The sequence below is a fragment of the Carcharodon carcharias genome, chromosome 3, assembly GCF_017639515.1.
Source record: "Carcharodon carcharias isolate sCarCar2 chromosome 3, sCarCar2.pri, whole genome shotgun sequence".
Taxonomy (NCBI): domain Eukaryota; kingdom Metazoa; phylum Chordata; class Chondrichthyes; order Lamniformes; family Lamnidae; genus Carcharodon; species Carcharodon carcharias.
Window position 1 is genome coordinate 201,610,805 of NC_054469.1, and position 24,107 is coordinate 201,634,911.

Here is a 24,107-nt window from a genome sequence, read left to right on the forward strand (position 1 = left end):
AGCATCAAAAGTAATTATTATTTATTTTGGAATCAACGTAAGGTGATATTTGTTAATTATACCTTCAAATGCTATTCACTCAGTTTCCCATCGGTTGAGGAGATGACTAAGCAACAATGAAAAATGAAAATTTACGGAGTGTGTGATGCTAGGTTTACAATCTATTGTGGGAAACAGTTGCCAGTGGGAGCAATGGAATATGGTGTGCCTGTTGATGGGCTGTGTTTACTTTGTTTATGTTTTTGTGAGATTTCAGAGTCCCATCGACAACATTGGAATATCTAACAACCAGTGGGCAATGCTGTGCATGCTCAGTTTATCAAAAGTTACATTAGGGTCTTTAGGGTTATGCATGCCAACTCCTCCCACTTTTCAGGATCAGTCTGAAAGACATTGAAGTACTGAAGCCATTGAAGTGAAAACTCCCACCAGTGATAAGCCTTTGACAAACATTGGTGTGAAAATTGTCACCAACATAGGACCTGCCAGTCTTGGAGCTCACTAAATCAGTTACAACTGAGGGGTAGCATTCCTGTCTCTCGTCAGTGGATCGTAGGTTCAAGTTCTATTCCAGAGACTTGAGCCCATAATGCATGCTAACACATCAATGGAATACTGTTGAAGTTGCTGTCTTTCAGGTGAGACTCCATTTGTACTTTCAGGTGGATTCTGTGGCACTATTGAAGGATAGCAGGGCTTTCTCCCTGGTGTCCTGGCCATTTTTTACCCCATAACCAAAGCCACTAAAATGGAATGTCTGGTCTTTAACACACTGCTGTTTGTGGGACCTTGCTGTGCGCAAATTGGCTGCTTCGCTTTCTACATTACAACAGTGGCTATGTTGCAAAAGTATTTCAATGACTGTAAAAGCCTTTGGTATGTCCTAATGTTGTGAAAGGTGCTATATAAATGCAAGTCTTTTTTTAGGTATTTATATCTCATTGCGTACCATATGGCACTGTCTCTCAAGTTATATTGGTGAGAGATTGTCCAATACAGTTTGCACTGTGTCATTGGATACAAAAAATGTCTGATACATTTGTAGTTTAATGTCTTATGTTTCAGCATTACAAAAAATGTATAAGCGGGATCATCCAAGGATTTATAAAACCTAGACCTTAAACTGAATTTACATGCAATACCATCTGGTTTTTAAGCTGATCATCCATGTTTTAACCTATGTACCAGTTTGTCGGCATTTTATAAATCATCTCTTTTGTTTCCATTGGGATTGAATTTTATTCGTATCAAGCGATTAGTTGAAGGTATCAACCAGACGCTCTCTAACTGTCATTTGCATACAAACTTGAAGCAGAATTTTTAACAGATGAGTTAATCATTCCAGAGCTGTGCAACTACAGATATGTTCACTCAGTGTTCATCCCCAGAGAAACTTTATAGATAACAAGGTCAGCATTTAGGGCATGTTCATTTTCTTCAAAGGAAGCTTCAGCAGCATACCCCATTACAGTTTAATGTGAAGGGACACCAAGTCTTCTTGTAGCCTCCATTTTTGTCATGAAGATAGCATTCCTGCTGTGAATACTTTAACCAAATTTATTTGAGAAATCCTGTCAGTTTTTTGCAGAGCTGCCTAGATTTGGAATCAAAAGAGAGGATGGGATTGGAGTGATGATAAGCTTTATTCAATCTGAAGAATTACACTGAGATTCCCATATTTTGTTTTACTTTACTGCAGTGTGCTATGATGTGTCACCTCTGTGGCTCCAAGGCCTTGAATTTTACATTCTCACACTTGTGTTCAAATCCTGCCTTGGCCTCACCCCTCCTACCTCTGTAATCTCTTCCAGGCTTACAGCTCTTTTATATTTCTCTGCCCTTCCAGCTATAGCCTCTGACACCCCCCCCCCCCCCCCCCCCCCCCCACTGCAGTTTCTGTTGGTAATTGGTACTCTCACCATTGGTAGCTGTGTCTATATCCTAAAGCTTTGGAGTTCCCTCCCTAAATGTCTCCATCTCTCCACCCCTCTCTCCTCCTTCACATGCACCATTACCTCGGAAATTCTCCAAGGATCTATCCTCAGCCTCCATCTGTTTCTCATCAACATGCTGCTGCTTGGGTGACAGCATCCAAAGGCATGTTAGGTTTCACTTGTACACTGATGATACCTGGCTCTAATCACCACCACCTTGCTTGACCCCGTCATCATCTCTGATTTGTCTGATATCCAGTACTGGATGAGCGGTAAATATTGGTAGGACTGAAGCTTAGGTCCGTAGCCACTGACTCTATCCCTCTCCCTGGCCAGTGTCTGAGGCTGAACTAAATCATTCACAATTTCACTGTCCTGTTTGACTCTGAGATGAACTTCCAAACACACCCCTCTATCACCAAATTTGCCTAGCCCACCTCTATAGCTTTGCCTGTTTCTGCTTCTGTCTCAGTTCACCTGTTACTGAGACCCTCATCTATGCCTTTGTTATCTCTCATCTTGACTCAATGCTCTTCAGACCAGCCCTCCATTTACTAACATCCATAAACTTGAGTTCATCCAAAACTCTGCCGCTCATATCCAAGCTCTGCTCACCATCACCCCTGTTCTCCACGATCTACATTGGCTCCTGGTCTGGCAAGCCTTGATTTTAAAGTTTCCATCCTTGCTTTCAAATCCCTCCCTAGTGACACTCCCCCGAGAACCTTGTGCTCCACCAATTGTTGAACATTCTCAATTTTAATTGCTCTGCCATGGGTAACCGTGCCTTCAGCTGTCTAGAACATAAGTAATGGAATTCCCTTTCTAAGCCAGTTTAGAGATGAAATATATAATTAAATAGATATTCCACTATATAAAATCTGACACAAGTAGAAATCTAACACTCGTGCCAGACAAGTGACAGGCATGACTATGACCAACAAGATAGAGTCTAACCACTGACCGTTCACATTCAACAGCATTACCATTGTTGAATCCCTCACCATCAACATCCTGAGGGAGGTGGGTCATCATTAACCTGAAGCTTAACTGGAACAGCCACATAAGTAATGTGGCTTCACTGACCTTGCCAGTGACATGCATATCTGATCAAAGAATAAAAGAAGTCTACCAAAAAAAACTGATTTCTGTCCAACCCCATGTTAATTGTGTATTAATTGTATTGAGTTATATATAGGTGGTAGCCATTAACTAGGAATTCAGGGGTGCCCCTATAAATAGGAACAGATCAAAACTGTGGTGGTTGATTTAGGAGGTACATGTTTGTAATGTTCATCTCTGTAAAGAAAAGCCTATAAAAAGTGTGTTAAGATTGGCTCTAGTTCTATCCTTGACCACCAGGCTTTCTGGAATATAACATAGTTGCAGAGGATGCTGCCTGAAGGTTGGAACCTAAGAAAAAAGTTCTTAGACATAAAACTAAAATCCTTGTGCGCATTGTGGGAAATAGCAAAAAACAAGCATAAATTGCCAGGATAAGATTATCCTCCACTGTTCTGAGTCTGAACCATATCAGCAGTGGAAGAATGACTCTGGACATGGATTATAACCCTGCCAAAGAGAAAATAAGGTATGGCCTTGGTGTTGCCGTTTCCTAAAGAAGTGAAATCAGAAGTAAAGTATTTTGTGAGATGGATGCTCGTCAGTTGGATAGTGATGAAGCTTTGGACCTTACATTAGAGTTCCCGGGTGAAATCTGCAAGAAAGACAATTTGTTAAATGCTAATGAGACATGGTCAGAATTTGATGGATTTCAGAAAACAGATGGCCATTCTATGGAAGAATGTATCATGGACTGTGGCAGATAGTGTAAAATGACAAAATTCAAATTTGGAATACCAGAATTGATACTGGATTCTGCTAAGGTGTCTCATATGGGCAGGTGATCGATTCCAACTAGTATTTGGCTCTTAGAGAAGGAGACCCTGTTGGTTCAGATGTCTTCTGTCTTAAAAAATATTCCTGTGGAAACAGACATTTCATTCAGCCTTCATGGAACAATGAGACATTCCACAGTGACACAAAGAATAGAATAGAAGACTCAATTACTATCAGATTTTGAAATAATCTAGAGGCCAGATGCAGGCCTCAATACAACAGAAGGATTAAAAATGTGCAGAATAGGGACTGAAGCATCTTTAGCAGATCTAGCTATGACAGCAGAAGGCAAAATTGGAACAACAGTAATGGAAAAATTAATCCCAGGAATGCCTGAGGAGCAGTTAATAGGTGCTTCAGGTGTGACTAGGTGAATCATTATGCCGTGAACTGTCCAAAGCAAAGAGACACGGTCCTCGAAAGGATACATGGCAAAGAGAATTCTGAGGAAGGGATGCAGATAATTATGAAGCAAACCAAATTATACTGGTCAAAGGTTTAGTCCTGTGTTGAATATGTTAGATGTAGATTCCTTTAACTGTGCAGTACTAGAAAGAGCTTGCACTTAATCATATGCGGGACAGATTGGTTAAAATGATATCTTGATTCAATAAGCCGTGAAGATCGATGCATGGTTAAAGAATATAAAAGCATTAATTGCTTTAGGTTTTCTGATGGCAACAAATTGAGGTCGCTAAAGATAGTTGTAATACCATGTAAAATACCTGGAGTAAGCCATTTTATAAGTATTGATGTAGTATCTCGTGAGATAGCTATGCAGTTGAGTAAACCTTGCATGAAAAAGGCACAAAAGAAACTTGACGTGGAACATGATGAGGCAATTATTTTTAAAAATCAGTTGATCTGCAGCTTACCAAGTCAGGGAATTATTGTATCCCCTTAACAAACTCTGACATTTCTCACCAGAGTGTTAGACAAATATTAATGGCATCAGCTTATAAGAATGAGACAGTTAATGGTAAATTGTCTGAAAATTACATAGACAATTTACTCAACCTAATCGTCAAAGGTTAAAACTCCTACTAAAAGATACAACTGTGGCTGATGAAGTGTATATAAGGTGAATAGAAGAGATTAGTGAGTATTGTGAAATCCATTAAAAGTATCAAAGGATGCCACCAGCTCCTATTCTAAGTCTTCCATTGGCATGTGACTTTAGTAAGATCATTGCCATGGACCTAAAGGTATGGGACAAAGACAGAAATGTTTTCATCCTACATTTCTTAGACATGGCAACCAGATTTAACCTACAATAATACATAGTCAGGACAAAAAGGTTGCAGACAAAATCATGGAGAAACAAATTGGGGTGCACTTGGACACCAGCAAAGTTTCTGACTGATGTAGGGGAATTTGAGAATGACAAGCTCAGAGACATATGTAATGGTCATGAATACCGCAGCTGAAAATCCTTTTAGCAATGGGCACTGTGTAAGGAATCGTGCAGTGATTGATGAAATGCTACATAAGGTTTTAGCTGATAAACAGACTGCAAGTTGACAACCACCCTCGCATGAATGGCTCATGCAAAGGGTTCATATGAGATGGTTTGGAAGATATAGTCACTATAATAGTGTAATAGCACCTTCTTATGAATGGTAGTATGTATATATAGCCAAAACCAGATTAAACTATTTTCAGTTGGTATTTGACTTTCTATGTGGCACAATGCCTCTTTTCTGTCCTGCAAATATATCACACTTTGGCAACAAGGATAGAATTTTGTCTTCTCTAGCTGAACAAATTTGGTTGGGGAAGGTTCCAGCAAACCAGTAGAAGAACTGAGTTTTTTTTGCCGAGAAATAGCTTTAAAAATCCAGTCTTAGTGAAAAGACTGTTTACGCATGTGAGTGGACTGACCTTTGAAGATGGCCACATCAACAAGTATTCTTGGTCAACTGGGAGTGTATAATCATGACCGAGAATTCAAAGTTATGGAGGAGAGAAAATCTCTATAATGGGAAGTGTGCCGGTTCCAGTCACATTCAAGGAGCAATGTGCAAAGTTTCCCATCATTGTAGTGAAGGGTGAAAAATCAGCCTTGTTAGGAAGGAACTGGTTGTTAGCACTTAAGTTAAACTGGAATTAGCTTTTTCGGGTGGAAGCAAAATTCACAACACAAGGCAATGTGATCGCAAAATACACTCAGGTGAAACCGGCAAACTAATTCACGGATATAAGGCCAGTGTATGGGTCCAGAGTAATTGGCAAAAGAAGCAATGGAGACATGAGGAGAAACTTTTTCACACAAAGTGGTTAGGAAGAGTGTTATGATCCCAGGAGTAACCAGTAACTTTTATAAAAGAGATGAATTTCCAAGCGAGCAGTGGAAATAACCAAAGGACAGGATTCTAAGTTTTAAAATTTTTGCTGTACAAACTAAATCAACATAGATCAAACATTGCTTAGCAGATAACTAATATACGATACTAAAGAAAAGAAGCTTTCGCATTAACTAATCAACTCAATTAAAATATGCCTTAGAAAACATTCTACACCTCTGGCAGATGGGTAGCAATACAAGATTAAGTCTCAAATTAACCCCAGCTTCCAGCAGGCAACTAATATACGATACTAAAGAAAAAATACTTTTGCATTAACTAATTAACTTAATTGAAATATGCCTTCAAAACATTTTTACTTTACCCTCCACTCCTGCAGATGGGTAACGATGCAAGATTAATACCAGCTTCCTGCAGGCTCACTTCTCCCTACCACACCAGGTCGAATCTTCCAGTGTCCTTCGAAAAGAATTCCAGACCAGACTTCCACCAGCAAAGTCCACCTCTGCAACTCCATGTTCCTTAAATCTTGAAAATCCCAGTTAGTCCTGTTCCATTCCTTTCAATCAAAAAACTCAACGTTTTCAAGCATTCTGCTTAGTCGTTAACAGAATAACAGTTTGCCCTGCTCTTTACAGCAATATCGTCTGCTTCTTCCTGACAGTAATAATTCCTTTGTCTCTGTCCCAGTGCCTGCCGCTGCGTCTAACAAGCAGCTGTCTCTCTTTCTGTGTCGCTTGATTTTCAACAGGTTTTGGTTTGGGTTTCTTTCCCCATGACAACCAGATCACATGGGCCTGTTTCTGAACGGAGTTAATATGCTTACCTATTCAGAGCATTCTTTTTCAAATAATGAAAGGGTACATTTTCAAACATAACCATCTTGTTAAGTTCAATATTTGTAACAAGAATAATATTAGCCATGGTATTACTGTAATATTCTTCTCAACCTCTTAGTTTCCTGCTAGGTGAGTTTTCTTAAAATTCTAGCCATAGGCTCCATGATAGAGATCATGATCTTCACTTATAAATTGCCTGTCTAACGACATTCTGGGGAATGGTAAACACAACTCCTTGGTTGTGGTAACATGTAGATTTATCTACCAGATGTTCATAAGTAACGCAGAACAGAAAGCTATCTTCTTTTACTCCAACTTGTAGCAAACATGAAGGGGTTGTTCTGATTTTGATATGTTTCAACTACTGCCTACTTCAGAAAATTTATGCAGAGACATTCCTTTTAATCACAAAATATAGGTGAGATGTAATATAGCTTCCCTAACAGTCACTTTCATCAATGTTTCACACAGCCTGCACAAATTTACATCGTACTACGTAGAATGTACAAAACAAAAACAGGCCATTCTATCCAACTGGTTTATGCGGGTGTTTATGTTCTACATAAGCCTTCTCCCACCCCTCTTCATCTCACTCTATCACCACATGCTTCTATTAATTTCTCCCTCATAAGTTTATCTAGATTCCCCTTAACTGCATCTGTCCTATACACCTAAGCTATGTATTGTGACAGTGACTTCCACATGCTAACCATTCTCTGGGTAAAAGAAGAAACTTATGACTATATTCATGCCCGGAATTGCAAACCTTTTTCATGTTTTTGTCATTCTCCTCATCCAACAGAACACACTGTCAAATGATAAATCTCTCCATTTCTATTCCCCTCTCTAACTCCAAATAGCTGTGAATGGCTATTGTATTTGGCATCACTTGCTAGAACAGGAAATTTCAGGCAATTCACAATCTGATACTTATCACTTTCCATGTACAAAAGAACAGTTTTGATAAGATGCCTCAGCATGGCCAGTATTCCCACTTGAATTTAGTCATTGTTGGTTATCAGCAGCGGCAGAAGGAATTCTACTATTTCCTTTGTAAAGGCTGGAATTTGAAATCTGAAGCAGCAAAGAACTTCTTTTCAGTACTTTGCAGGCAATGGGTTGGTGGGTTGGCCATTTACAACACAAATCTGATAGTGTAAATTGATAACCAAACACTCCAGTTATGTTACACACATATTTTGCTCTTTCTCTTCGTGGCAGTTTGCAATACATGGAACAGTGTGTGAATAATGCAAAAGTCACAGCAGATTTTGGTTGCATGAACAGAATTAGTTGAACTAACTTGAGTTGCTCATTCTCTACCTTGTCAGAAAGTATCAGGTGGTTTAACTGGCTATTGCCTTTATTATTGTTGTCTTCACTCTGGGTTGCCTCATAGACAACCAAGCTGAAACATAAATCATAAGCAGTGGAAAACTCAGGGAAGAATATTTTCTTCATTAGGGTGGAATTTGTGGCCCCCTCTATGTCTGATAGGTAAGCAAGAATACTTGTACATTGAAAAGAACATTTTTTAAAAGTGCCAAAATGCTTCACATAGGCATAATCAGACATATTGTCACAGAACCAATTATTCTTAGGACATTATAATATTTATACAATTTTAATAATGCTTATTATGGCAGGTGACCAAAAGTTTAGTCAAAGAGTTATGTTTTAACAAGGATCTTAAAGGAAAATAGGGTAATAGAATGTCATAGAAATTTAGGGAGAAATTTCCAGAGCTTCAGGTCTTGCCAGCTAAAGGCATGGCTACTAATGGTGGTGCGAAGGAAATGGGGCAAGGATAAAATGCTGGAGGATCACAGGGTATTCGGATGATTGGTGGGTTTGAGGAAATTATAGAATTAAGGAAGGACTACAATATATTATTGTGCAAAGGATAGAGCATGGCATTAAAGACAGACATCAAAAGAGGTCCCATGTGTTATACATGTTCTGTAGCCAGGTTTGACAGTATCAGCACCACATAGAAATGTGGTTGGATTCCTTATTGGAATGTTGCTAACACCCCTTCAAAGACTTCCTTTAGAAACCCATGAACCAGACAAAGTAGGAGGCCAGTAACAGCTTCCTGATGTTCAGTAGTCACACTCTTTGATTATTTCCATCAATGGCAGTATGATGAGCTTTTTTTAGCTATTGATTGGCCTAAGAATTCAATCTTGTCCTTAACTGACAATGTCATGGAGCGGAATCATCCCAGATTTGCACTAGATGTGGTAGCTTCTCATGCCGTATCATCCCAAACCTGCCGTATTATTTATGTATTCCCGGGAAACACACCAGTTCCTTGGCCGGTGAGCTCTCATTCACCTGCCACACCATCAGATCACTGCTTCAGCACATCGGGCTCCATATTTAAAAGTGTAGTTGCATGCACACCTCTCAGTGCTTCCAGCCCAGGACTGTTGCACTGAAGACATGGCCCTGAAAGGCAAAAAGACTGCAGCTCCCAGGTTCAATGATACATCCCTTGAGCACTTTCTGGATATTGTGGAGGCCCACCATGGTGTCCTCTATCCCCGCTCTGGCTACAGGTTGGGCAGCAACATCACCGATCTGGATTGGGAGGCGGTTGCAGCGGTGGTCAGCACCAACGTCCTGCAAAAAGAGGACAGCCACCGAGTGCCGCAAGAGGATAAATGATCTCCTTTGTTCCGCAAGGGTAAGTCACTCTACTCGTCACTCTCAACTCACACACTCACAAACCCATCAGACATCCACTGGGCCTTCGCTCACTGCCAGTTCAAGGGACATCAGCATCCACTGTCTCACACACACCTTCATTGTCCTCATCCTGCACATGGGACCAATCACCACCCACACATGCCAGGCATACTTATCTGGCCTGGCAGATGTCCTGCTGACACTCCCTCCATTTCTATTCATGCAGGACAAGCTGTCACACAACAAAAGGGAGAGGTTGCAGACTGGTTGAGGAATGCCTGACGTCAAGGTCCTCACGGACTTTGAAAACAGAGCCATCCAGCTGGCCGGTGGGGATCTGGACTGTTCCTGTGCTGATGGTGAGGTCAGCGGTGCTCCACCATGTGAGGATCCAGCAGTGCAACATCCATCAGACAACCGCGATGTGAGTGATGTGTCCTGTTTCGCAGGCCACTGCCATACACTAATTATCTCTCTTTGCTTTAGCAGGCACATCTGCCAAACAGCCAACAGAGTCACTGCAGGAATTCACCATGGCTCCTTCAGCAGCACCTTCCAAATGCACGACCATTATCATCTGGAAGGATAAGGGCAGCAGATAGATAGGAACATCACCACCTGGAAGTTCCCCTCCAAGTTACTCAACATATCATCGTTCCTTCACTGTCGCGGGTCAAAATCTTGGGACTCCCTTCTTAACAGCACGTGGGTGTATCTACACCACATGGACTGCAGCAGTTCAGGAGGGCAGCTCACCACTACCTTCTCAAAGGCAACTAGGAATGGGCATTAAATACTGGCCCAGCCAGCAAAGCCCACATCCCGTGAATGAATTTTTAAAAAGTCCACGACCCTTGGCCTCCAATCAAGCCCCGAAGGAACCTGAAAGCAACCTCCTTGAAGTCCTGTCACAGCGCTCACCCACACCCTCCACCAGTGCAGAGACAGACACCTCAGTGGGACCTAGCTTATATAGCCTTGTGATCACAATCTGGTGAGCACATCGCACTGTCTGATCCACAGCAGGCTGCGGCAAGGACTTCCCAGGTCCCCTGCACTCAGAGGTCTGCTGGAGGCCAGAACATTGCTGAGCCTGAGTCAGATGACGAGCCTCTGGACTCAGTCATGTCACAGTTGCTGGAGCTGCAAAGGTAAGCTCAGAAAAATCAGGAAGAGATGTCTGCTGCACTCCTCAGAAGCAAGGCACAATGGAGGAATCCATCCACCTTCAGGCTGAGGTGATAGTGCCGGCATGCCAATGCACCGAGGTAAACACTGGTAGGATGGTGGCCGTCATGGAGACCTTGGACCTGGACGTCGCTCCCACACTGCTGCGCCAAAGTTGGCCTCCAACAGTAGTTGTGAGAGAGGTGCGGGGCAGCCTGATCTCATTCCAGCTAACCCTTGTCCTCAAGGAGTCAGCCAGGGGCCCTCAGACACCCATAGGGAGGAGGATCAGCATGTGCACACCCAGGTGACTCCAGGAGTGCCTGGCCCATCCGAGTCCCCTCTTACTGTGACCTCAACTGCTCCAGCTCCACAGGCGGAGGAATGAGCCACTGCCACACAGTAAGACCCCGAAAGTAGGCCGGGGCCCTCCAGGTCTCGGCCCTCCAGATGATCTCTGCCAAGGTCATCACAGACAGGGTGTAGCAGTCAACAGGCTGCCTCCACCTCCACTGTGGATGTCTGAGGAGCACCAAGATAGCGGCAGGACCAGGAAAGTTAAGAAGATGTAGTAGCACAGCCTGGGTATGGGTGCTAATCACTTGTACATACTTTTCACTATTGTCAATAAACTCCCAAGGGTGTCTCTCTGCCTATGGCTCCTTGTCCTGATGAGCAGTGTTCATGTCACTCAGATGTGGAACCTTTCTGCACAAGATAAAGGCAGGTGTCTCAGTCCAGGGTATCTTCCCTGTTCTTTGTGCAACCCTCAGACCAAAGTAATGGTCTGGCCTCACAATCGCTGGACATATTAGTGATGCCTGCACCTCAAAGGTGCTTGTCATTGCTGCCAGAATGTCATGGGCAGGCATCACAGAGTTCCGTCATTCTCTCCGTATGGTCTCAGCACATTTAAGGAGGGGCTAGCCCCCATCTCTTCAGCATCTGTGACCGACGAGGCTGTGCTCCTGATGGGGTCAGGTGCTGAAGGCTGACAAAGGATCAGGTGCTTTTAAAGTTTCATGGCTGTGTCTCCATGATATGACCCTGATCACAGAGTGCAAACGAGCTGCCCTTGACCAGACTGGAGTCAGACATTCACAGATGCGATGTGAGGATCCATGGTGTCTCCTCACTGCATGTCGTCATCATCCTCCACAAATCTAGCAGCTATGAGGGCCTCCCGTGCATGCCTGCCTCATCTGGCTTCCTCACCCTCATCCCTGTTGACGTCCTCATCATCGGAGGAGACCTCCAGCTCCTGTATCTCCTCCTCAGCCAGCCCCTCTCCCCATTGCAGTGCCATGTTGTAAAGGGCACAGCAAGCGATGATGCGTGACACCCTCTGTGGATTATATTGCAGAGCTCTATCACACCGGTCCAGGGCACCGGAACCTCATTTTCAGCATCCTGATGGTTTGCTCCACCAGGTTGTGGGTTGCAGCATGAGCCTCGTTATACCGTCGCTCTGCTGCAGACTGAGGCCGTCTCACGGGTGTCATGTCCTTTGTGGATGGCCCTTGTTCCCTAGGAGCCAATCCTGCAGCCTCTGTGGATCCTGGAAAACGTCAGGGATGTGTGACCGACTGAGAATGTAGGAGTCATGGACACTCCCTGGAAACCGTGCACAGACCAGTAGGATACATTTATATTGGTCGCAATCAGCAGCACATTCAGCAAACGGAAGCCCTTACGGTTGACATAGTTGACCCCTTGTAGCAAGGGAGATCTGAGCGCCACATGAGTGCAGCTGATGGCACCCTGGCACCTGTGAGAAACCTGAGATCTGGGCAAATCCAATCACTCTTACACCCTGGCTCTCTCGGTCCCGGGCAAAATGCACAAAGTTGTGTGCCTTCGCGAAGTTGTCATCTGTGACCCAATGGGTTCATTTGTGGGTGGAGGCTTGTGATATCCCACACAGATCACTGCGGAGCCCTGAAAGGAGCCACTGGCATAGAAATTGAGCTCCACAGTCACTTTCACAGCCATTGGCAGTGGATGTCTTTCATGTCCCCGTGGCGCCAAATCCTGCAGTAACTGGCAGATGTGACTGACCAGTTCCCTAGATGCGTGTAGTCTTTGGGGACAGTGGTTGTTGGTCATCTGCAGGGATGAAAGGTGGTGTCTATAGACCCTTGGTCTAGCTATGCGCCGACCAGCGACGGCTCGCTGTGGATCTTGAGCTGCGTGTGTGGGTGCTCCAGCCACCCCTTCATCCTGAGGGTGCTGCTCCTCCCTCTGCCCAGCTAGGCACCTCCGCTGCTTTCTTCTCCTTTGTCTCTGCTCTCTGTAAGCCATGAGGCATACAGCTAGCTCACCAGGCTCCATGCTCCTGATGTACTCCTCCAGGATGAAAGAGAGAGACGCATTGGTTAGTTTGGGTATTCTAAGAAGCTCTCTTGGTTAAGTCTGAAGGCCCCTTAATGCATCCCAGGGAGTGCTGGCCAACACCTGGATAGCCAGAATTTAATGCGCTGCATGGCTGCGTGAAAACCCAAACACATCCGCCCCACTCCACCTGACCGATTGGCAGTAGCTTTGCCCGTTGCATGCTGTGCTCTCAGCTCAGGTGCAGGCATTCTCCTAACACACACTGCAAGGCTGCATTGTTAGCTTGAACCATTTGGGAGACTGGTCCAAACCGGGATTATTCATTGCAAGGGGCTGTGAGCGCTTTCACCATTGACTGCTCCAGGGCCCGCTTTAGCAAGGAGTTTGTACAATGTGCCCAATCGTCCAACTGTTCTGCAGTCCACTAAAATGCTCATTAGTTTGCTGTCTGTGCCTGAGGGGTGAAAAGCTCTGGAGCACTTAGTGGAACTTTCATGCCTCTGCGTTGCTTGAGTAGGCAGTTAAGCTAGAGGCCCAACTATGCACACGTCAATGTCGCTGCGTCTGAACTGTCTCAGCTGCAGAGGAATGGTCATTTTATACAAGGTTTCCCTAATACCCGGCCGTTTCCCTCCCCCCACTCCACCCATGCTTGTGTACTAGCTTCAACCGCAGGAAAGCCCTTGCTCCCATCCCTGAGTCACCTCAACAGCAGGGCAGCCCTTGCCCCCACTCCCCAAAAAGCTCCTCAGCTTTGAAGTCCAACCCAGACGAGCGTTGCACAACGCTACTATGCACTCAATCCGAGTTCCCCTCAAAGTGTAGCCCGCCAAGTGCACGCCTTATACATGCTGTTATGAAACGCTCTGACACGGGTAGACAATCCAGCTTCGGGGGATGATTCCGGCAAGCTGGGCTTATAATGATATGCTGATGTATTACAATGAGGTTTCTGACATTCGACAACAGGAAATAAGGCCCACCATCAACAGGCTGAGCGAACAATCACAAGCTGGTTTCACGATGTTGTAAGACCAACTTCCAGCCTTCTCGCCATATTGTCCACTCATACCGCCGAGCATGCTTGACACCAGTGGGCATGGAAAATTCTTTCCCCAGCCTTCAAGAAAGCAGAGTGTTGGACATTGGCAAACTCTTGCATTTAATAAGATAACTGTAATAGCACATTAGTATTATCTATAGATTATCTAAATCTGGGAGATTTCAGGCTTTCACCACCATTGAAAGGCACATTCCTCGTCTTAGGGTAGGATTTTCCGGCCCGCCCTCTGCCAAGGTCATCCGGTCTCGCTGAAAGTTAATGGACTCCTGGCTGGGCCGTCGAACCTCCAGCAATGGGTCCTGTCACGATGGAGCCAGAAAATCCCAGCTTTAGTTAACAAATTTTCCATTTAAAATAATTGCAACTTTAATGAGTTTATACACTCAGGAGTACAAAATGTCCAAGCTTCTTATTTCATTATTTTGTTGCTGTTTGTACAATTACTCCAACTCCTTAGCTTCCTTGCAAGCCAACAGTTTATCATTTAATCTCGTGCAGTGATGTATTTTTTGGAGCGGAGATAATAATCTTTTACTGATTGTTGTTGAATTTCTTATTTCTTCTGCTCAGCATCCAGTTTTGAGCAAGCTGCTCTTCCAGAGACTACTTTTTTGTGATAAGAATGTGCTTGTGGCACAAAAGCTTTCATCTTCCCCCTCAAGGACCTTCATTGCATTTGATGTCGTTTTTAAGTTTGTTCATCTGAGCTCCAGGACATCACTGCAGGAGTTCCTCAGGGTAGTGTCCTAGGCCCAACCATCTTCAGCTGCTTCAACAATGACCTTCCTTCCATCGTAAGGTCAGAAGTGGGGATGTTCGCTGATGATTGCACAATGTTCAGCACCATTCGAAGCAGCGCATGTCCAAATGCAGCAAATGCACCTGGATAATATCCAGGCTTGGGCTGACAAGTGGCAAGTAACATCCACGCCACACAAGTGTCTGGCAATGACCATCACCAACAAAAGAGAATCCAACCATTGCCCCTTGATGTTCACTGGCATTACCATCACTGAATCCCCCACTATCAATATTTTGGGGGTTACCATTGGCCAGAAACTGAACTGGATTAGCCATATAAATACTGTGGCTATAAGAGCAGGTCAGAGGCTAGGAAACATGCAACGAGTAACTCACCTCCTGACTCCCCAAAGCCTGTCCACCATCTACAAGGCACAAGTCAAGAGTGTGATGGAATACTCCCCACTTGCCTGGATGAGTGCAGCTCCCACAACACTCAAGAAGCTGGACACTGACCAGGACAAAGCAGTCCGCTTGATTGGCAGCACATCCACAAACATTCACGCCCTCTACCACCGACACACAGTAGCAGCAGGGTGTACCATCTACAAGATGCACTGCAGTAATTCACCAAGGCTCCTTAGACATCACCTTCCAAACCCTTGACCGCTACCATCTAGAAGGACAAGGGCAGCAGATAGAAGTTCCCCTCCAAGTCACTCACCATCCTGTCACTGGGTCAAATCCTGGAACTCCCTTCCTAACAGAACTGCGGGTGTACCTACACAACATGGACTGCAGCGGTTCAAGAGGCAGCACACCACCACCTTCTCAAGGGCAACTGGGGACAGGCAATAAATGCTAGCCCAGCCAGCGAAGCCCACATCCCATGAATTAATTTTTTAAAATGTAGACCTATTCCCTAATCCAGGACTTTTACTTCCTTATGGGTCAAATGATCCGAGCAGTTTTCAATCCTTTACAGACCATGTCTGTTAATTTATTGTGCTTGTTAATTAAAATTCCTTTTTCTTAAAAGCTGTATTCCCCAAAAGTAATTGTAATTTTCTCTTGAGGGGTCAGGAGTGGAGGAAATGAATCATCCCCTTTTCACCTAAAGGGGAAATCGTGTTTAACTAACTTGCATGTGTTTTTTGAAGAGGTAACAGAAAAGGTCAATGAGGTAATGCTGTTGATGTGGCGGACATGGACTTTGAAAAGGCATTTGACACGGTGCTACACAACCGACTTGTTAGCAAAGTTATTATTCATGGAATAAAAGCAACAGTGGCAACATGGATACAAAATTGTCTGAAAAATAGGAAGCAGAGAGTAATGGTCAATGGATATTTTTCAGGCTGGAGGGAAGTTTGTAGTGTAGATCCCCAGGGGCCGGTATTGGGATCCTTGCTTTTCCTGATATATATTAATAATCCAGATCTTGGTGTGCAGGGGACAATTTCAAACTCTGCAGATGATATGAAGCTTTGGAGTGTTGTGAACTGCAAGGAGGACGGTGTGGAACTTCAAGAGAACATAGACAAGTTGGTGGAGAGGGCAGATAGGTGGCAGGTGAAGTTCAATGTGGAGAAGTGTGAGGTGATGCATTTTGGTAGGAAGAACATGGGTGAAATAAGGGGTGAAATTTTGAAGAGGGTGCAGGAGCAGAAAGACTTGGGTGTGCATGTGCATAGATCATTGAATGTGGTAAGACAGGTGGAGAGCAGTTAATAAAGCACGTAGTATCCTGGGCTTTATTAATAGGGGCGTAGAGTACAAGAGCAAGGAGGATATGCTGAATTTATATAAGACACTTGTTAGACCTCAGCTGGAATATTGTGTACAGTTCTGGGCACCATATTCCAGGAAGGACGTGAGCACATTGGAGAGAGTGCAGAAGAGGTTTACAAGAATGGTTCCAGGGATGAGAAACTTCAGCTATGAGGATAGATTGGAAAGGTTGGAACTGTTCTCCTTGGAGAGAAGAAGGCTGAGAGGAGATTTTATAGAGATGTTCAAAATCATGAGGGGGCTGGACAGAGTGTATAGGGAAAAGCTGTTCCCACTTGTAAAAGGATCAAGAATAAGAGGGCACAGATTTAAAGTGATTTACCAAAAAAGCAAGTGTGACGTGAGAAAAAGCTTTTTCACACAACGAGTGATTCGGGTCTGGAATACACTGCCTGGAAGTGTGGTGGACGCAGGTTCAATTGAGGCATTCAAGTGGACGTTAGATGATTATTTGACTAGAAACAATGTGCAAGGGTGGGGGGAAAAGGCAGGGCAATGGCACTAGGTCATAAAGCTCATTTTGAGAGCTGGTGCAGACATGATGGGCCGAATGGCCTCCTTCTATGCCATTAAGATTCTGTGATTCTGTAGTTACAACTTCTTTAATTTACTGTCTCTCAGCTACAGCAACTTGCATTTATACTGCGCTTTTAACACAGTAAAATGTCTCAAAAAGCTTCACTGGAACGTTTATCAGACAAAATTTGATATCAAGCATCGTAGAGATATTAAGACAGGTGATGGCCACAAAGCTAGGTTTTAAAGGAGGCGAGTGAGAGAGGCAGAGGAGTTTAGGTAGGGAATTACAGAGCTTTGGGCCTAGATAATTCAAGGCACAACTTCCAGTAGTAGAGAGATGAAAATCTTAAGATGCAAGAGAGGACAGAATTGGAGGAGCACATAGTCTCAGAGGGTTGTATGGCTGGAGGAGGCTACAGAGTTAGGAAGGAGATATAAGTATAACTACGTGTGTGTTTTAAACCACAACATTATACAACTATTTAGTCGATTGACTTATTGTTTCTGAATTCCAGAAATTTTTGTTTAAAATTATTCATTTTCCTTTGGTGCCAAATTATTTCTTTACAATTTGCACACAATCTTGTCAGAGGCCTCAGGTTCTTTACTGACAGATTTTCACTCTTGCTATTGAATTACTTTCACCAGTACTTTTTTCTTTCTTTCAAATCAACAATATATTGTCTCTCCAAATGTAAGAATTCTTTAATTATCATTTTTTCTTGTTGGCCCAATTCCAAACTGCTCAAGTATCCTAACAATTGGTGACTTTTTAAAAAAAATTGCAGAGTAGACTGCTCTTGAATTCCTTTATGTTAGCCTCATGCAAATGTATCTTTTCTGACCAGATAAGCCTAGAAATTGGCTTGCATCAGCCCACCGGAGCTAAACTGAATGTAGGAAATAAGCCCTGTGCCTGAATGGATAGGTCCAAGGCTTGTCTGATATTGAGGCTAACGAACTACAACCCAGAAAAGATGGAATGTTTAGGAGAGAGTGGGTGACAATCAGTGGTTGGGCCACAATCTGAAGAGGGAGTGGCAGCGATTTGGTGAGGGAGGGGCAGCAATCGCGAGAGGCCTAATGGAAGCTGGCAACAGTCATTGGCTCTGCAGTGGAGCCAGGAGGAGCGCTCCTGGTAGACTTGGTTTTCCTGAATACAGCAGCCTTGGGCAGGGAGGGCAGTCCTATTAGGCACAAAATGCTTCAAACTGGCATTAGTCCCCTTATTCACATGAGCGGACACCACGTTTTCTGCTTTTACTAACATGGCAAGCAGCACATCCCTGTGCGTGCCCATCACCCACCGTATTGGACATTTTCATGCTAATTTTATATCTGTAAAATAGGTGCATGTTAATCAAATCACCTCTTTCAGATATTTTTTCTGCTTCCTATGAGCTTTCTCACCTATTCATCTATTAAAAAGGAACATGTCCTCTGACTTATTTTGCCAAAGGGGATCCACTAATTAATTACTGGATGTTATAAGGGGAGACGACAGTGTCCAATAACAGTCATCCGTTCGAATGTTTCTTGTTGCTTGTAGTGAAAAAGCTTATGGGAAATCTGTAGGGCTCCTTCCTCAGCTCAACATTGGCAAAACTGACAATGTCAACAATGTCATATTTGGTTCCCAGCAGAATCCGTGGTTCTAGTCTCCTCCCTATAACCCTTATCTATAACCCTTCTGACCTTTGGATAATGTTTTCCCATTCTCCAGTGTAAACATTCCTAACTGCTCCTTGTGGCCCAAAGGCTTAAAAAGAATGGTTTTCTGTTTATTATAGTGCCTTAGGACAGCCCAAAGTACTTCATAACCAATTAATTACTTTTAAAGTGCAGTCTCTTACTGTTGCATAAGCAAACATCACAGCCAATTTGAACACATCAAGGTTCCACAAACAGCACTGCGATGAATAACTATCTGTTTTTCAAGGTGTTAGTTTAAGGATAAGTGACTGTTCCCTCCTCTTCTTTGAATAGTTCTTTATGATTGCTTTACGTCCATCTGAATAGGCTGCAGGGCCTTCATTTATCAGCTCATCTGAAGGATGGCATGTCTGACATCAAAGCCCTCCCTCAGCACCGCACTGAAAACTAGACTTGTGATCAAGTCCTACAGAGGGACTTAACTCAACCTTCTGATTCAGAAGCGAGAGTGTTACCATTTGGTCAAATGGACACTTATCACTAGAGATAAAAACAAAAAACAAAAAACTGCGGATGCTGGAAATACAAAACAAAAGCAGAATTACCTGGAAAAACTCAGCAGGTCTGGCAGCATCGGCGGAGAAGAAAAGAGTTGACGTTTCGAGTCCTCATGACCCTTCGACAGAACTAGGCGAATCCCAGGAAGGGGTGAAATATAAGCTGGTTTAAGGTGGTGGGGGGTGGTGTGGTTGTAGGCAAAAGCAGTGATAGAAGCAGATCATCAAAAGATATCACAGACAGCAGAACAAAAGAACACATAGGTGTCGAAGTTGGTGATATTATCTAAACGAATGTGCTAATTAAGAATGGATGGTAGGGCACTCAAGGTATAGCTCTAGTGGGGGTGAGGGGAGCATAAAAGATTTTAAAATATTTTAAAATAATGGAAATAGGTGGGAAAAAGAAAAATCTATATAATTTATTGGAAAAAAACAAAAGGAAGGGGGAAGAAACAGAAAGGGGGGTGGGATGGAGGAGGGAGGTCAAGACCTAAAGTTGTTGAATTCAATATTCAGTCCGGAAGGCTGTAAAGTGCCTAGTTGGAAGATGAGGTGTTGTTCCTCCAGTTTGCGTTGAGCTTCACTGGAAAAATGCAGCAAGCCAAGGAGAGACATGTGGGCAAGAGAGCAGGGTGGAGTGTTGAAATGGCAAGCGACAGGGATGTTTGGGTCATTCTTGCGGACAGACCGCAGGTGTTCTACAAAGCGGTCGGCCAGTTTACGTTGGTCTCTCCAATGTAGAGGAGACCGCATTGGGAGCAATGAATGCAGCAGACTAAGTTGAGGGAAATGCAAGTGAAATGCTGCTTCACTTGAAAGGACTGTTTGGGCCCTTGGACGGTGAGGAGAGTGGAAGTGAAGGGGCAGGTGTTACATCTTTTGCGTGGGCATGGGGTGGTGCCATAGGTGGGGGTTGGGGAGTAGGTGGTGATGGAGGAGTGGACCAGGGTGTCCCGGAGGGAACGATCCCTATGGAATGCCAACAGTGGGGGTGAAGGGAAGATGTGTTTGGTAGTGGCATCATGCTGGAGTTGGCGGAAATGGCGGAGGATGATCCTTTGAATGCGGAGACTGGTGGGGTGATAAGTGAGGACAAGGGGGACCCTATCATGTTTCTGTGAGGGAGGAGAAGGCGTGAGGGCGGATGCTTGGGAGATGGGCCGGACACGGTTGAGGGCCCTGTCAATGACCGTGGGTGGAAAACCTCGGTTAAGGAAGAAGGAGGACATGTCAGAGGAACTGTTTTTGAAGGTAGCATCATCGGAACAGATGCGACGGAGGTGAAGGAACTGAGAGAATGGGATGGAGTCCTTACAGGAAGCGGGGTGTGAGGAGCTGTAGCCAAGGTAGCTGTGGGAGTTGGTAGGCTTGTACTGGATATTGGTGGACAGTCTATCACCAGAGATTGAGACAGCGAGGTCAAGGAAGGGAAGGGAAGTGTCAGAGATGGACCACGTGAAAATGATGGAGGGGTGGAGATTGGAAGCAAAATTAATAAATTTTTCCAAGTCCTGACGAGAGCATGAAGCAGCACCGAAATAATCATCGATGTACGGGAGAAAGAGTTGTGGAAGGGGGCCGGAGTAGGACTGGAACAAGGAATGTTCCACATACCCCATTAAGAGACAGGCATAGCTGGGGCCCATGCGGGTACCCATAGCCACACCTTTTATTTGGAGGAAGTGAGAGGAGTTGAAGGAGAAATTGTTCAGTGTGAGAAGAAGTTCAGCCAGATGGAGGAGAGTAGTGGTGGATGGGGATTGTTCGGGCCTCTGTTCGAGGAAGAAGCTAAGGGCCCTCAGACCATCCTGGTGGGGGATGGAGGTGTAGAGGGATTGGACGTCCATGGTGAAGAGGAAGCGGTTGGGGCCAGGGAACTGGAAATTGTTGACGTGACGTAAGGTGTCAGAGGAATCACGGATGTAGGTGGGGGGGGACTGGACAAGGGGAGAGAGAAGGGAATCAAGATAATGAGAAATGAGTTCTGTGGGGCAGGAGCAAGCTGACACGATCGGTCTACCGGGGCAGTTCTGTTTGTGGAGTTTGGGTAGGAGGTAGAAGCGGGCCGTCCGAGGTTGGGCGACTATCAGGTTGGAAGCTGTGGGAGGAAGATCCCCAGAGGAGATGAGGTCAGTGACAGTCCTGGAAACAATGGCTTGATGTTCAGTGGTGGGGTCATGGTCCAGGGAGAGGTAGGAGGAAGTGTCTGCGAGTTGACGCTCAGCCTCCGCGAGGTAGAGGTCAGTGCGCCAGACAACAACAGCACCACCCTTGTCAGCGGGTTTGATGATGATGTCAGGGTTGGACCTGAGAGAATGGAGTGCAGTAAGTTCAGCGAGAGAGAGATTAGAATGGGTGAGAGGAGCAGAGAAATTGAGACGACTAATGTCGCGCCAACAGTTCTCAATGAAAAGATCAAAAGAAGGTAAGAATCCAGAGGGAGGGGTCCAGGTGAAGGGAGAATATTGGAGGTGGGTGAAAGGATCCGTTGAACGGGGAGAGGACTCCTGCCCAAAGAAGTGAGCCCGGAGACGAAGACGGCGGAAGAAGAGTTCAGCATCATGCCGAGCCCGAAATTCATTAAGGTGAGGGCGTAGGCGTATGAAACTAAGTCCTTTGCTGAGCACTGAACGTTCAGCATCGGAGAGGGGAAGGTCAGGGGGTATAGTGAATACACGGCTGGGGCTGGGATTGGAAGATGGGGTGGGGACGCAGGGACAGGCAGGGGTGGAGGGTCCTAGATGGGTGTTGGTGTTGATGAGTTGTTTGAGCTTGCGTTCCTTAGCACTTGAGAGAAAGAGAAAAAGTTTCTTGTTGAGGCGTCGGATGAGACAAAGAATAAAATGAAACTGGGGGCAGGCGCAGCTTTGAAAAAGGGTACAGGCGTGCTGCTGGAGGGAGAGGTCGAGTGTGTTCATATGGCGGCGCATGGCACTGAGTGTGGATCTCAGGATGCAACGGGAACAGCAGTCCGAGGAATGTTTTATGTCCCGGAAATACCTGTAATCCTGGGTGGGTTCGAAACATGAGGGCTGGAATTTCAGTTGAAATCCATGTGGGGTAATTCAGAGATGGAGACAGTCACTGAGAAAGGAGATATGGCTGTGAAAGTGGGTTTTAGTAAACACCTTGTCAAACACCAGGAGAGAAATGGAAAGCAATGAAGGTGGACAAGGCAAAAGAGAGATACGGAAATCTTGTCGCAGAGACGAACAGAACTTCTTCAAGGAGGTAGGCATTTCTTGAAGAGCAGTGGCAGTCAATTAAAAACAGAGATAAAAACACAAAACAAAAAACTTATCACTAGTGTGGGTTTTGTATTGATAGTCTGATTCTATAGCTGTTATTCAGTTTGAAAATACTAATAGTAAAATGATAGAGTAAATTCAACCATCCCAAAGGGTAGCCAAGTTTGAAGAATCAACTTAAGTGCTGTCATCCCATCTCTGACCTTTGTTCCCTTGCAATACAGCTCTCTACTGGGAATGTGCAATTGGTGAATTTTCCCTAACATGCCTTGAAGATCAACACCATCCAGAACAAAGTGATCCACTTCTTTGTCAACCCTTCCATCACCTTAAACACCCCCTCCCTCTATCACCACCGCACCATAGCTGTAGTGTGTGCAATTAGCACTGCACGACTGCCATTACACCATTCCCACTTGGACACATATGACCATTCCTTCATCATCAGTGGGTCAAAATCCTGGAACTCCCGACCTGTGCGTGAGACACATAGACTGTAGTGGTTCAAGAAGCAGGCCCGCCATTACCTTCTCCGTGACAACGAGGGATTGGCAATAAATGCTGACCTTGCAAGTGATTCCACATCCTGTGAATTAATTTTAAAAGGAAATATTAGGAAAAATTGATCATTATTGTTGAAACACTCTCTGGGCTGATCATAACTCATTCATAAGAGCTGCCTCACTTGAACATAAATCATATAGCACACATGGTCACAATGTGCCCTCTATTATACATGAAGAGATGAATGAAGTGGAATAGATTGTAATGTGTGGAACATGACTAGTATTAAAAGCTGGCACTTCTAGATGAAGAGCAGCATACCCACATGGTTTGCAAGTGTTTGTCAATAAGGATAGATGGACCTTATATGCAAATAACTTTTCTGTCACCAGGGCCTGAGAGTGTCTTGTTTCTTAGAGTTAATGATAAGAAATTGGACAGAGACCAGTGCGGCCTAGTCTCCGCCCGACTAATAAGAAAAGAAAGATTTGCACTTACAAGGCAGAATTTCATCCATGTCGGGTGGGCTTGGCGGGGGCGGGCAGGGATGGTCAGGAAGCTGACTGCCGCCCACGATCGGCACCACAAGGTAATTTCACGCTGGCGGGCAAATCAAGGCCCGCCCAACGTGAAACGCGAGTGGCTCAGCACTGCCTGTGTGGGCGGGGGGGAGGAGGGCAAACGGGGTGAGCGCGAACTTTGCGCATGCACGCGAGTGTGCGCTTCATAATCTCCCTGAGGCACAGAGCTGGCTCAGAGAGATGAAGAGTTACTAAAAAAAAAAATAAAGAAAATAAAAATATAATGAGGCATGTCCCCTCAGGGACATGTTATCAATTAAGTTTTAAAATTCTTATTTTA

At 44.6% G+C, this 24,107-nt stretch overlaps 1 protein-coding gene across 1 annotated transcript in view; it reads left to right on the plus strand.

Moving 5' to 3' along the window:
* The window catches only part of LOC121276499 (catenin delta-2-like), a 943,152-nt gene that overhangs the window by 595,430 nt on the left and 323,615 nt on the right, over positions 1-24,107 (plus strand). The gene's annotated exons all lie outside the window — the stretch shown is intronic.